We start from the raw sequence: 14,324 nt of genomic DNA on the forward strand, positions 1-14,324 counted from the left end.
AAGAAGAATCGGCCATCACCAACATATAACCAACCGCTGTGAGATCAATTTTTGTTTTCTCCATTGAGGAAACCAAGTCTTTCTCCTTCTTGGGATGTGCTGTAACACATGCACATTAGACTTTGCTGCTTTTTCTGTTCCTCCTCTGAGGTCTTAATTCTCTACACAGGTAAATACAGAGAGGTTTGCTCTTCATTTCCAAACCATAAGGCTTCTATAGAGTCGTTGATACTTCTGTAAGACAACTAGAAAGACTTGAGAATACTGGAAAAAGAGCTTCTTAGGAGATTTACAGGCTGTAATGATTTGTGCATGGGGAAACTTTTCTGGTTTTAGTTCCCAGTTTCACACTTTGCATGCTGGAGAAATTTTGTTGTTACATAAAAAATAACAACAGCAAGAAGAAATAAATGTATTTATGAATGGACGATTAAAATTTTTTTTATTGAGATGATGGGTAGAGCTCTCCTAACTCTATGGGAGGTGCTCAGAATGCATTTAAATACATTTTCCTTAGGAAGATGTAGGACAAGGAGGTGAATCTGAACTGCAGGAGAGGTCAGACTTATTCACATCATTTTCTGTCCCTCCTAGATGAGTCCAGGAACTCAGTGCTTTTCCTTTCTTGCAGTCTGCTGTACAATGACCTCATATGATAGCAAGGAATATAATGCCTTTGCCCCTAGAATGCAGGAGAATGAAACAAAAAAGTTTAGAAAAAGACTTTCCTGTTGGAACTGAGGGAATGAGGGATAGAGAACGGTTTGGAATGATTTGGAAAGTTCCTTGCACATATTAATGTGTTAAAAATTTATTTCTCAGTTAAATCATCCAGGTTTTCTTGCAGTAAATAAACTCTCATTCCCTCCAAAAAAGTTTTACTCCTGAAGGCATTACTTCCTTATATGATACTCTACTGGTACAGAATAGCAAGTATTGGGAAAACTCCTGTGCTTAGAAACCATTGAAGGTTAAATTCTCTACTATTTTTCTTTTCTTCTAAAACCACAGAGTTAAGGGGGTGGAAGACAGCAAAGAAAATCAAATATTTAGGTTCTATTTTGTGTAATCACAAAGATAATTCATGAATATACACATACATACATGCATACATCCATACATATACATTTATATGTATAAAAAACTTTTGTAGAAAATAAATGGAACAAATGTTAGATCTCTGGGTGAGAAAAGCTGGTCCTGATTGTTTAACTGCATAAAAGGATAAGAAATTAGACTGAGGCTGAGGTCCAACTGAGAGGTAATTGAAGGCCTGTACCTGAGAAATAAAAGAAACACAAAGAGAAAGGATGAATGGGCAAAGCCAGAAGCAGGACAGAAGGGGAATATTCTCTGAGTGACTGTCAATTAGCAGAGGTGCCATTGCAACTCTTCAGTTATATAATAGCAAGGGCAGTGATGTTACATCACAGGAAAGACAGGATAAATAGACTGAGTTTCCTATCTCTTAGTATTTTTCTTTCATATTATTCCTGAATAGCAGAAGTCTGAGCATATTATCTGTGGTTTTGAGAGCTACAGAGATCTACTAATAAAGTACAGATCATTGAAAAATGCAGTAGAAGACCTGAGAGAAAAGAGACCACATGAGGTATGTGTGAATTAAAAACAGACCAGATAACTTACTGATCTGGAAGTGAACCTAGGAGTTATCAGGGGAAAAAATCAACCCACCACACAGCTACAATAATAAAGGAAACTCAAGGCACGTGGCTATCTTTGCAGGGAGAGTGAATATAAAGCAAAAGGATGTTGTATTTTTGCTGATAGAGCTCATCTGGAATACAGCAAGCAGCACTAATCACCATATCACAGATAAGGTGTCATCACTGAAAACAGTGCTGGAAGAGATCCTGAGACCAACAGAAGGATGACTAGCAACTTTAAGAGGTTTGGGAGCTTGTCTTAATGTTAGAGAAAAGGTTTAAAATGGAACTGCAGAGTTTTTAAAATAGCTACGGTGAACAAAAAAGCCCAAATTACCAACATTTCTTTATAGAAACCTTTATTACTACCTCATTTTAAAATTCTCTTTTCCTATCTTTGATGTGCTACAAAAAATCGCAGCCTTTATCTACTTTGTCCCTGCCTAAATGAACCCGTGTTAAAAAATTTAGTTCCTTACAGCCGGGCAAATTTTTACAGGTTAGTGTGAAGTACACTTCCTAATTTCACCTTCTCCCATTCATAAGAATTGATAATATTGTGATAAAAATAAGTACAACCTCAAACCAGTTGCATGCAGTTTGTCAAAATTTGGAACTCATATTTTAATTTTCTTTGGGATGTTTGTGAAAATTACTTTTGGTCCAGTATTGAATGGTAAGCTTAAATTTGCTCTTAAGTTACTAAGCTTTCAAACTGAATTTTTCTAGCATTATTCAAAGGCAGCTGAAATTATAAACTTCAACTATGACCCATTTGTCAGCCTTACATATAAAGCCAAATCTGAGAATATATATTAAATTAGTTTGAGTTTATAGTTTATTTTCAAAACATGTATATTTAAACTTTTCCCTTAATTCCTAACACGATGGGGATATCTACTTTATTGCCATTGCTGGACTGTAAATTCTAGAAAGTGAGGATTCAGTATTCAAATACCAATTCAAGCAGCAAGAACTTGATATATTTTATTGACAAATCTAATGAAATTGGTAAAAAAAAAAAATAATCACAGAATATGTAATGTTAGGTTATTAATAAATAGCTGAGACAATATGTTTGCATGAAGGATGTGTTTATGTTTACAAGCTTTTCATTCAATACAGCTACAGTCTATAGAGCCTTTAATAAAACCTCCATGGTTCTGGTTTTGTAGCATCTACAGCTTAAATTGGAATAACCAATAAATTGCAAAACCTTCCTCCCAAAAATGTATGAGGGCTGTTTTTTCTTTTCATTTCTTTTTTAGGTAGCAATACTAATTTTAAATTGCTTTCAAATGTGTGATATCTTAACTAGCTGGCAAGAAGCAAACTTTGAGACGTACACCCCACTATCCTGATTCCTGAATTCTCGACAGAACGCTAACAGAAAAATGGGGAAAATATCACCATTGGGCCCAAAGAAATCTTAGTAAGTTGCTCGAGATGAAAACTGAATAATTATTCAGTTTTATATAGAACAATGGCTTAAAATTTAGAAGTCTGTTATTTTGGAACAGCTCTAGTTTTAACACTAATTTAGGAATAAAGCCAACAGTTGTGATGTTGCATTTTTCCCCCTACACATATTAAGGTGTGTTTAATTCCCATCCCCAAGACCTACTCCCTCCATTATGAAACTAGTATTAATCTTCCTACAAAGCAGAAATTTCTGTGCCTTCAGCATGATGAGGGGAATTGACATGACTGATAGCAATCAGTTATTCAGCCCTGGGTGGGGGAATTGGTAACAGAGTGGCAAGTTAATGAAGAATTAGGTGTTAGATCTGGGATCTGGGAAAGATTTCTTCTGAGATTATTTAAAACATGTTAAATCTTTCCTCTGGCAATAAAATCACCACCTGAGTTGAAGGGACATCAACAAGGAGACTAAATCACATGTCCCGCCTGCCAACTTTTCACTCAATGACTCCCATCAAGTCAGCACAAAAATATGCCACTGCACATGGATGTTGTTCAGTTTCTAAAATAAATACAAATGCAATCAAATGTCTTCATCATACAAAATACTGCAGACTGAAATCTCCACACCTGCTCGTGCAAGCAGTGTTCTACTCTGAGGACAGCAGGCCCTCAAGGATGAGGGGGATCGAGATTTTGTGGCAGCCCAGTCGTGGCTTGAAGTTCCCGTCTAGTTGCTGCGGCAGGATTGAGGTCTCAGGTTAAGACCTTAGATGTGTGTTTCTCACATACCTCTTAAACTTACTCTGGCTTTGTACACAGTTTTCCAAACACAGGCTCCCCAGACTAAGCCTCTGAGCTGAGATGAAGTCATCTTCTTAAGCAGTAGTAGATGTTTTGAAAAGGAGATTGTCAGCCAGAAGCCTCATGTTCAGTGTGTGTTGTTCAAGATCCCACATGCATTTTACAGGGCACACAAAAGCTGAAGTCACCAAAAATGTGGTCTCTTCAAGACTTTGACTGACATGGTCTGTAGGCTCCTATCCCCCTTTAAATTAACCTAAAGTTTTACAGCATTTCTCTTTATCTCACACTGATACATGAATGTAGACTAAAGTTCAGAAATCTGGCAAGGAACAGAACAACTTCTAAAAGCAAAGACCTGGATGCCTCCTGATGCCTGAGCTAAATCCTGGTGTTCGTGAGTCCAGCATGCTATTTCTGTTTCTAGGAGACAGTTCCTACCCTCTCCCTAAACAAAGTGTAAATTCCCAGAGCCAAATTCCCAGAGTTTGGGATCTAACCAAAAGATAGACAAATAGAAAATAATCTGTCAGGACACTTGGCATAACATAACACATGAGCATGGGAGCAAAATTATTCCCTCTTTGGTGTATGCCTTTACTCACCAGAAGGGAAAAAGAGAAGGCTACTTTCAACAACTCATAGCGAATTTCTCTTAGCTAAGGGCTACCTTGTTGCTTTGTCATTCTCAGGCCACCTTTAGGTAAAGATGGAGACAACACAGAGATGTACAAAATAATTTTGAGGAGCATGGGTAGAAAAGCAGTGTGTTAGTCCCACCACCTTTATCAACAAAACAGTGGGCACCCCTCTGTATTTGTCACATCTGCTATATATGCCAGCCATGAGATAGTACGAAGGGAACAGAGACATAAGGTTTTATCACTATTTTCCCTAATCTTCCTTTATTAGAACAAATCCCTGTATTCTCAGGGATTAGGGTCAGGCAAGGTCTGTTGAGCTCTCAGCCACACTGTTGCTGGTCTTTACCCTAAGAAGTAGAATATAGAGCAAAAGGAAATTATTTGCACCCAAATCAGAGATTAGACATTAAATGTCTCAGAGTACCATATGCCAAATACACTTTAGTGCCTGATGAAGAGTTCCTGTGGGTGCTGTCCTTGGGACAGGCAAGTCATTGTCCTGACTCCCCTGGAGCCCACAAGCTTTCTACGGGAGAAGCAAAAGGATAGACAGGAGGCAGGGAACTGTGCTTCAGACTTTCTTCATCATGCCTGAAATCTTGTGAAGTTCATTAGAGAACTGAGGTTTGGGGGTTTGATTGTGGGTTTTTTTCTCTTCACAAACTACAAAGAGACACAATTAGCTGTTGGCTAGGAGACACTGCCCACAGCTAGAACCTTCTTGGCAGTTAACATTTTCTGTATGGCACTCAGTCAAATACAGCTCTGTTTAAATTTTCAGTTCATCTCTGTGCAGTTGGGTAGTTAATTGTGTTTTGCAAGTGGCAATTTACAGTTGGAGACAACAGGCTTTTTCCTAAACAGAAGTCACCTAGCCTCAAGGCACTGTATTCAACTCTGATATAGCTGCTGTATTCAGCCTGTATGGTCTATCCTCAATGATTAGTCTTGATTATTTCAAGCTTGTTTTATAGAAGTTCCAGGTTTCCTGAAGCAGAAATTTCCCCTCAGCCAAAGAGACAGTGTAACACCACAGGCTTGGAATGCAAAAGCCAGAGAAAATAACCTGTGCCCAGCAGTCACACCAAAGAAATCTCTTTGTTTGTCCTCATTACCCATGAATCTTGTCACATTTTAACTGTAAGAACCATGTGGGGAATGTGGGTATGATAGGTATTGCCAAATGGAGGACACAGTAAGCCCAGAGTGTGATTTCCCGAGACAGTCCACCCTAAATTACAGCTTGGGTACCTGTCTGAAAGTAAAAGGATGAGATCATAGGAGGTCTGAGGAGCAGCTGGATGGGTATATTCTCTGCATGTGTTGGCCCATGGGAGAGAGTGCATATGCCAGAGCCAAACTGTAATCAGTCCAACTGAAGAATAGAACTAATTTAACTCTATGAGATATAGCCCCTGCTCAAAATGAAACACCTGTGCTGAAAGGAGGCTTCCCATGGAGCAGAAAACAGACCAGATGAGCCTTGAACTTCTGTTATCCAAAGCATTGCTTCTTTACTCATGCTAAGAACTAAAGAGGGACTTCAATAATCAGCTCTGATATTTTCTCTTCCCTCTTCTCCATAAGATGTCATCACCTCTCTCTTGTCAAAAACAAACGCCTACCTAACCCCGGGTTCCAGTTCCTAAAAATGCATAAATGTTCAACGGAAAAGAGGCAGAAATCCAGAGCCTCCCTCCACTGACTGAGTGCCCTTATCACTAGCATATGAGGTCACATTTACACATCTTATCTCCCTCTTCTGAAGAACATTTAGCAAGACTAATTGTCAAAAGGGCAGCTTCAGCGATGAAGCCCATGCAAGAGTAAGTGGCAGTTATGACATGCACCAGGGTATGGGAGACTCTCCCAGAAGGGCATTGGAGTTGAGTCTCCCACACCCTTGGTGAGTGCCCTAAATTCTAATTTTTCCAAACAGTAAGCTGAGGCTGGAGCTTCAGCAGTCAAAATGTAAGTGAAAATTTAGGCATCTTTAAAGAGGAGCAGAAAATGAACTGCCATCATAGTGGCTGAAGTTTTAGACCTAGGCACTTATAGGTGGTATTTAGCACATACATTGGGGGAGTTAGTTGTCAGATTTATTTATTTGCATGTGTGAAGGGGAGTGATGGATATGCAGGTGCTTCAGCTTTTTTTTGTTAAGTGACTACTCTACACAGCTGTTGCCCAGACGGCCTGCTAATTTCCAATAGATGTTTAAGCAAAAATGCATAAAGGAGCACGAGGCACTCAAGTTGAAGAACAGGAAGAATAAAGACAGCTGAGGAATAGGTGCTCCTATTTATGTTTGGATTGCTGAGGGTGGTAGAAAATCTATGGTCTCTCAGCCCCTCATCTAGAACCGATGGACATGGAGGAGAGGTAAGGGAAGGAAGCCACCCCTCAAGTCTTCCCTGCTATTGGCTGAATAATGGAATTCAGTTTTCATTTTAACTTACTGCAAATGGGCACAAAGGTGTCATGGGTGCTAACTTTATTCTTACTCCTTGAAGAAGTAACAGGGTTTGTGGGTAGGGCAAAAGATTTGCTCCTGGGAGGGGCAAAGGGAGGGGAAGGAGGGAAGGACCACAGTGACACTTCTGTTACACACACCCCAGCTGGGAACACCATGCACTCCCTCAGTGCAGTTTTGACATTCAGCAGTCTAAGTCATCATTGCTCATCAGATGTTTTCTTCTTTCTCTACCTGCTTTGAAAACCCTCTAGCATGCTTTTGGTGGGGCAGTTCTCCCTCATGAGCTAGGGCCCTCTCTCTAGAAAAGAGTGTAGGTTTCTTAAGATAGCCCTGTGATAAAAAAAGTGTTTATCACGTAGTTCTGCAATTCCTCATGCGTCTCTGATGAACTCGCTTGCCCCCTGCTCGCTAATCCATCTCCCCCAGGCTGCTCTCAGCATGCCAGACCTCTGGGGAGTTTTCTGCAGCTGCCATATTTGAAAAAAAAAGAAAACACTTACTGCTAAAAGGTTCTCTCCTTCTGCCTCTCAGTGTAAAACTCCCCCAAAATGCAGCAATGGCTACTCACCACATGTCAATGCCTGGTACAAAAGATTTATCTGACAGAGTTCAAAACAAGAACAATTTTAATAAGTAAGAGTGGAGAACAAAATATGTCATTTGCTTTCAGTCCTGGGCATACCCAAGAAGTTAGTTCTTAAAACTGAAATATGTTTATGTCCCTAATTTTTTTTTTTCTTTTTGGCTCTTACTGAACTCCAAATAGCTGACTTCATAAAAGTTAAAGAAGTTTATAAACCCTATAAAACCTTAGGTTTATAGTGTTAGTGATGCAACTAAAAGAAGCAATTATAATGTAAGAAATCCAATTACATGAATATGTGTGGATACATTTAAAACTCTACAACATTTATAAACCACAATTTTCTTTTAAATATCCAAGTCAATACAGCATATTTGTTCACAAAATGAAGCACAAATGATCTACTGCCTTCTTTTTGAAACTCTCTGATTAATTTACAACTGATTGGCGTGACAGCCATCTCCAACTAATCAGAACAATCTTTCCTATAGACCTTTATGCCAATTGTCTTTTTACAGATAAGTAACAATTATAAGCCTTGAACATTAAAATAAACTCTTTCTTCAATTTCAGGGCAAAAATTTAACATAATCTGGATCATAGCCTACCACCAAATTCACATTTTTATTAAGATTTTATGTTACATTCCAAAATTGAATTTGTATCACGTTTGGTCAGGCATCATGTTGACAGTCAATAAAGTCAGAGTTGCAATACCTGAAGGCATTTATTCATATGAATATTGTGGACCCATATTGGTGACCTCCATCGAAGAAAACAGGCAGTTTCTCTGAGCAATAATTTGTACAGCTGACATGTTTGTCATCAGGATTTTGATCTGTCATGACACAATGACTTTGCTTCATAGGTCTCACTCCTGTCACACTGTCACTGTCTTTAAAGAAAAATTTGCACTGACTAGTGCCAAAGAAAGGAGACAATGTGGAGAACAGGACACATTCAAGGGGATTTGGCTTCACAAAGAAAAGAAGAAAGTGTTGAGGCTATGTGATGAAAGGTTTTCCTTGGGCACTATGTCCTGCTTTGAGGGTTATGAGCACTGAGGTGGCATCTACAATCCCAGATGCTTAATCCAACTAAAGAGCTGCTGTCTTTCAGCAACTGAAGATCACCAACAGGCTACAGAAATTCTCTCTGATGTCTTCCTTTGTTTCTTGCCTAATGTCTTCTTGTACAATGTGTGTGAAAAACCGACTTCAACACAAACAAGTTCTGTCCCAGGATTTGGGGACTGGGGCATTGCTTGGGGATTAATACATTGCTATCTTTATCTCCCAGACTGCACCATACCAGCAGCAGAACTGAAATAAAGACAGCAATACACCAGCTACTTGCTTTATAGCTTTTCCATGTACTGGTTACAACAAAGAAGATGACCCATAATTTTCAGTTGACACACATATGTACAAGCTCTGAATTTGAGTAGCATTGTTCACTTCAAAGAGTCATTTCAGGACAGAGTGGTAGCAAATACAAGTTTACAAACAACATACTGCCAAAGGTATTAATTATTTAACTGACAGAATTATTGTCAGATAATTTTTTTTAATTGTTCTAGTAGGATACCAGGCAATATTTCACATTATGCAAATACTGGCTATCACTCTAGTGGATGGCTGCTAGCCATGTGGCTCCCACCTCAAATGTGGGTTGACACAAGATGCTATTGTTTTGCAGCTTTAGTCTCCTCAAGGTATGAGAGTGGCTTAAAATGTTTTCCTTATACAATGTATTGGTAGAGCTCAAGAGAACATTTTAAGCCCAAGGAATAGATAGAACTTAGTGGAATCATAGGTTGCATTGAACTAAAACTAGTGATAGGAATAGTAAAATCCACATGTGCCTAAATGGATATAAAAGAAATTTAGGACACATACATAGAGTAAAACTTCGTGCTATGCACATATAGGAACCACTACACAACATCTGGGGATGAATTTGACAGCTCCTTAAAAGTACATATCAGCACTCCATTCTTTGAACCCTTTGCTGTGCAACAGAATATCTATGTATTTACCTGAGTTTGTTTTCACAGAATCACAGAATCATCTTGGTTGGAAAAGACCTTGAAGATCCTCCAGTCCAACCATTAACCTCACACTGACCGTTCTCAACTCCACCAGATCCCTCAGCGCTGGGTCAACCCGACTCTTCAACCCCTCCAGGGATGGGGACTCCCCCCCTGCCCTGGGCAGCCTATTCCAATGCCCAACAACCCCTTCTGGAAAGAAATACTTCCTAAGATCCAGTCTAACCCTGCCCTGGTGCAACTTGAGGTCATTTCTCTGAGTTTCCTCTTCTGCTCTGCCTTTTTTGCTAAGGCTGGAAAACTTTAAATAAAATTAAGCTAGCATTTGAATCTGTGAATTAATATCTAGACTTTCTGCCTAGATAAAAACCTGCTGGTGACTTCCAGCCTGCTTTACTGTCTGCTCCTCTTAAATCAGTCAAAATTACAATCTCTGCTTTCCTGGTAACCCTTTCAATCCTTTATCTGCTAGAGAACTTTTAATTAAATTGCAAAACTTAAATTTTTGTCTCTCCATGTATGTTAGGTAGAAACAGACACCAAGATAATGCTGCCTGAGATGTGGTGTTAGTAAGTACAATAACCTTAAAAGTAGCCACAAAGGGTAGGTGAGAGATGATGCGATTTTAGGAGCTTGTTGAAAATTCACGATTTGCCATAACGTAGTGCATTTGAATACAACAAGCAATCAGATTCTTAAATAGCATTGGTAAATACAATGAATATTAAAGATACACTACATTCAGTGATACTGAGTTTACAAGTATAGCTATTACAATAGCACACACATTTGCCAGTCGAAAACACATCTGTGTTGGAAAGACAGAGAATGAGAGAAAATCCATGATTCAAAGAAATTCCAACCCCAATGGTCAGGGTGTGTCACTTTTCCCTGTGTTTTCTCTGCTTCATTATGTAGCAATCTGGAAAGGTTCACAGAAATCTCACTCATTTTGAATCATAAAATAATAAAGAAACTACTGGAAGACTGATGAGGTTGATGCTTGAGGACAGGAGCAGAAAAAAACCACAGCATATTTGAAATGCAGATGAATTAACATTATGAGAACTCAATCTCTTGCCCTGTTAAATATTTGTATCTTGAAATAATATACAAAGTATCTGCAGAAACTTCATTCTCTTTCCCTCTGTTTTCTACAGAGTTTGTATAATTTACACCAGAGTGTGCGGATAAATCTGTAGCACTTCTCAAAAAAAACCCATAAATGTAGCCATATGCCCAGTCCCTAACACACAGTTTTGCATCATTACAGGACAGCATCATTAAAGTTTTAAGAAAATTAGTAGCTGATTCCCATGCACAAGATTTCTTTATTGTGTTGCAAGTAGTAAAAATTATGAAAAAATTGTTGTAATTTTTTTAAGGAGAAGGCAAAACTCAAATCTGGCTCTAAATATATTCAGGGACTCCTTCTACAGTAGTGGACTGAAAAAATATCACTACCCCAAGCGCCTGCCTCTCCACACACACAGTCGCACTCTCAGCTGAAACAGCCTTGAAAACAGCAGTGAGCTCCTCAGACTCTGACCACGATCTGGATTTTGCAGTCGGGACCCATTTCTAATCTTTGCTGTTAGCAGTCCCCATAAGAATTCTGTTGATTAAATCTTCACTGCTAAAAGTCCCCCATAACGGTGAATTTTTTTAAAATTCAGTTGACTGAATTTGACCAGACAGGAACACACATGTCTTGCAGAGTCCTGTCTGGTGTACTTGTAGCCTCTGATGCAGGATACCTCCTTACCAAGGGCTGAAGGGAGAGCACTGCTCTGTCTTGGGGGACAGTGAGCAGTTTGAGCAGACACAATGCCTCCACAGCATGAAGGACAGCTGCCATACGTTCAGATAGTCTTCTACAATGTCCCTCTGCCTCTTCCCTGACCCCTGTGTAAAATTAATCTCTAGCAATTGTAGAGGTACTACCTGGTGCAGACTCTGCTCATGGTACCAGAAATATAGCAGCAGTGGTGGTAGGCCCATACTTCTTTGAAAACACAAAGAAAGATGTAATTCATAATGTCATTTTACTGCTCATTTACCAATTTTAATCCTGACTTGAGAGATATTTCTACTGTTAATTTAAATATTATTATGATTGTTCAAATATATCATCAGTTCAGTACTTTTCTGGAACATGAACAAGTGGAAAATATTCTTCTGAAAAAATACAGGTTGTAAAGCTGGTGTCGTAGTTTCTGATTTATTCCTTCCAAATTGTCCATGAAAGAAAGATGTTTCAGGAGATAATTTAGAATCCCACCATTACTTAGCCACCTTGTTGGGATATCTCTGTGACCGTTTCTGCTTCTAATTAATGAGTAATGGCACTTTGAACTTATGAAATCAAGTCTCTCTGACTACATGAGAATTCATGTCTAATACTGTAATGCTGAAATGCATTATGGGAATGAGGTAAATCACAGCAAGTCATTTCGATCATAGGCTGAATGTCCACATGGACATAAAACATGAAACATCAAGCTTATAGCCCTACTAGAAAGACTTCTTTTCATTGCCATCCTCTTCTTTAAAGCATCTTTTGTCTGTCATTACATTAGACGAAAGTTAAAAGCAATGCTGATAATTGTGTCACCAACAGAATTTAACCAAATACAGTTTATTTCCAATACAGAACTAAATTCCTGTTTTAGATAGACATGTCCATCTTGGATCCATTTATCAAAAGTAAATGTCTAGGAAACAAGCTGAAATTAAATTAATGCCACACACTTTATAGGCAGTGGCTAGTATCCAGAGTGCTGAAATGGCAACACAGAATTGTAAAGGCACAGGCATATTGTTTATATGTGCTGGCTGAAATCCAAAATGGTTACAGTAAGTAGGAGAATAAAACATCAGTAACAGGGCCCTCTACTCCTCACTTTAGACCATCAAGTATAACACTTTAGCTGAGAATAGGTGATAATTATGAAACATAGGCACATAAACCTCCAAGCATAGATCCTTTCTGATCCTGAGCGCACACACATGGCAGACACTGGAGGAGAAAGAGCAAGAGGCATAGATGCACTCTGACACTCTGACAAATGGACCAAAGCAACAGTGGTTTGGTTCTCCTCCATGCAGTGTGACTCTCAGATGAGCAAGGGTGATGATGGCTTCTCAAGGGTGCTATGCTGGATTGTATTTTATTTTACAAAATCAGAGGCTGAGCGTGTTAGCCTCTAACACACTCCTGGACCTTGGCAGGAGCCAGGAGATGCTGCATCTCAGAGAGCCAGCCAGTCTGAGAGTTGGCCTCTGCGAGAAATGGTGCTTAGGAGTAATACCTCTGACATCTGGAAAAAGCTTTCTGAAGTCTGATAAAGAGCTTTTCAAGACCTTTTATGCTTCCGCAGCCTTCTTCTTAATGTAACAGAAATGTAGTGAGGGCATGGACCTCATTTGGTATTTTCAAGATTTCATGGCTATGCCGTGCTGACAGTGCACACTGAAAGCAGCATGGGTAACCTAGGCTGCTTTCCAAAGGTGGGAAAAATATGTCATAAGACATCTCAAGATCCTTGCGATCTGTATCTGTATCTTGAAGAGGTCATCCCAAACTCCAGCTGAGTGTATAACTCACAGAAATTACATTGATTTTGTAGTCGTTAACTTATTTTTCATATTTATTTGCCATTGGAAATTATTCCTCAAAAGCTTAATAATAGATTTGGCCCAGAGAAATAGAATCAACAACCCATGGAAAATGTTAAGAGACTGGAAAACAAGTTCATATTTATTCATAATAAACAAAACAAAACAGAGAACCCCAGGCATTGTTCATGGGATAGGAATTCCAAAATATTCCATTTTAAGAGTTTGGTGGCTTGTTTGCTGTCCAGCTTGAAAGCATCATCATTTCTGCTTTCTCAGTGCAGGAAGAAAACCGCAACAATTTAAATTTAAAAAAAAAAAAAAAAAAATGAAAAAAGGACCCTTTCAGGTTCCACTGTCCATGAACCCATATACTTTGCCCTCTTGATCATCACCTTTTTTTCTACCTTCAAGTTTGTGTTCAGCTCCTCTACAGACAGCCTTGAAGCCTTTGCTGAAGATTGCTGAAGAGGACAGCCTCTGAAGGCTGAGACAGGGTATCAATCATTTGACAAATTTCATACCCTTATCTCTTACCAACATAAAGGTAGTAATAACAGACCAAGACCTGGGTTTATAAAAGCAACACACTATGTTGCAAAAACTGGTTTGGAAGTCTTACAGAGTTTTACACTATTATAAAATCAGATACGTGTCCAAGACTGCTGTAAAAAGATTGTGGTCATGTTTTCTCCATCTAAATAACCATTTTGCCTTATGCAAATAAGATAAAGAGTATTTGATGTGAATATATAATGAGAGATTCAATGACACACAGAGATAACAATGTACAATTTGACCATTTTAAAAGAAAAATAGATAAGAGGAGGTATTGTGAGACAAAAAGAGAAGATTCCTGCATTTCACTGGAATGATGTTAGGAAAGTAGTTCTTCAGAAACATGCAGTATCCTGGGGCAAGAGCTGTTTGTGATACATCTGTGATGACAGCAGTTTGTTAGAGACCCAGATTATAGGGAAACGTTCCAGCATGCAGAAGACTTTAAGGCTTTAACTGTACGAAAAAGATGGCAATGGTTCGACAGAGCAGAAATCCTAA

Source organism: Strix aluco, chromosome 5, assembly GCF_031877795.1.
Source record: "Strix aluco isolate bStrAlu1 chromosome 5, bStrAlu1.hap1, whole genome shotgun sequence".
Lineage (NCBI taxonomy): Eukaryota > Metazoa > Chordata > Aves > Strigiformes > Strigidae > Strix > Strix aluco.